Source organism: Tupaia chinensis, unplaced genomic scaffold, assembly GCF_000334495.1.
Source record: "Tupaia chinensis unplaced genomic scaffold, TupChi_1.0 Scaffold149256_1, whole genome shotgun sequence".
NCBI lineage: Eukaryota > Metazoa > Chordata > Mammalia > Scandentia > Tupaiidae > Tupaia > Tupaia belangeri.
The window spans coordinates 287,660-289,657 of NW_006209101.1; the positions used below are offsets into that span (position 1 = coordinate 287,660).

At 36.7% G+C, this 1,998-nt stretch overlaps 1 pseudogene; it reads left to right on the top strand.

The window, feature by feature from the left end:
- Positions 1-1,139: 1,139 nt before the first annotated feature.
- On the top strand, positions 1,140-1,624 carry LOC102472017 (60S ribosomal protein L26 pseudogene; annotated as a pseudogene).
- Positions 1,625-1,998: the final 374 nt, after the last annotated feature.

Genomic DNA, 1,998 nt, shown 5'->3' on the forward strand with positions numbered 1-1,998 from the left:
GAACTGCGGTCGACTACATGGGAGTCCAGCGACATAGCCATTACGCTAACTGCTGGTTCCCCTTAACTCATTTTTTTTTTCAGTTTGTCATAGGGTACATACACTCACCAGAAAGAGACAGAGAAAGAGAGAAATAGCGAGAAAGCACCCCAGGGGAAAGGGCCACATCACAATCACTTCTCCTCCATTCTCTTCTTAGAATTTTGGGCAAGTGACACATGCACTCAGCATGTTTTTCAAGCCATGGGGCCCAAGACTAGAATCACACCATCAGCCTTGTAGGATCCAGCCACAATAAACCCCCAAGCCACCTGCTGGCCCAATTGAACTATTTTTTTGTGTCATTGGCATACTTTGGGGTAAGTTTTGTAAAAAAAAAGAAATACAACTTCATAATTTTTTGAACTATACTCATGCACTTTGATTTAGAAATATGCTCTTTCCCCCACAAATTTAGCAATGTTAAAATGAGCTACCACACAAAAAACTCAAAGGGAATTTAACATCAAATTTCATATTATGGTACCCATAAATAGTTACCCACTGTTCCAAAACCTGAAAAATACATAGAAATATCTCAAGTATACACACACACACACACACACACACACACACACACACACACACATATATATATATGTATTTGCTAAGTTGGTAGTTTATCAAATATCTTCATTTTCATCAGTCTCTTCACACTCACACTCACTACCAATCAAATAGGTAGGTTTTTTGTGAAGTTACCTCCTTATGAATGATTTTTTAAATGTCACAAGTGAAACAAAATAATGTAGATGAAAACAAACTGAAGAGTCAGGGTCCAATTTAGTTTCTCTGTAATCGAGTATATGCTAATAACCTTGAACTTTTAGTTTCTTAAAATGGAAAAACAAAGAAAAAGGGTGCATTTATCTCACTGATTACATCTAATTCCTCAGTAACAAGAATGTCAGTCTGATAGTTTTATTATCAAACTAACCAGAGGCTCAAAAGAGGACATCTTTCCAAGGAAAACTTCAAGAATGTTATGACCTAGTATTTATTTTTATTTTTTACATTCTGATTTGGTACTATAAACATAGGTAGAAATTAAGATGTCAGAAAATGTTATCTCCTTCAAACATACAGAACCGGAAGCAACGCAGAGACCTTTCTCTTTCCCAGCCATGGCCCAAGCAGTAGCGGCCAAAATGAAGTTCCATCCTTTCATGACTTCTGACCCAAGCAAGAACTGTAAAAGGCATTTCAATGCACCTTCCCACATCCAAAGGAAGATTATGTCTTCCCCCCTTTCCAAAGAGCTGAGGCAGAAGTACAACGTGTGATCTATGCCCGTCCGAAAGGACGATGAAGTTCAGGTTGTGCGAGGACACTATGAAGGTCAGCAAATTGGCAAAGTGGTCCAAGTTTACAGGAAGAAATATGTCATCTACATTGAGAGGGTGAGCGGGAAAAGGCTAAGGGCACAACGGTCCATGTGGGGATTCACCCCAGCAAGGTGATTATCACTAGATGGAAGCTGGACAAAGACTGCAAAAAGATCCTTGAACGGAAAACCAAGTCTCGCCAAGTAGGAAAGGAAAAGAGCAAATATAAGGAAGAAACAATTGAGAAGATGCAAGAGTAAAATAATCTTATATACTGTTCTTATTAAAAACTGCTAAAATGAAAAAAAAAAGTGTTTTCACCTTAAATAATTTATGGGATTTAACTATATGACTTATTTAACTTATTTACATACTTTACATAAAGCTTTTTAAATAGTGTTTCTTTGCACAAACTTTAACAAATATTAGTAAAAAGTTTTTTTAGGACTTTAAATCAGTGCAGAGTCTTTATTCACTATAACTATTTCAGTAAAAGAATAGTCATGTGAAAACAACTGGTTGGATCTTTCTGGGTTTAAAAATAGAAGGTAGTTTTGTTTTCTTCAGCACACATTCTATCAGTTGTACCTAATCTTGCCTTCTCATATTATGCAAGGGATGGAAGCTTTTAGGC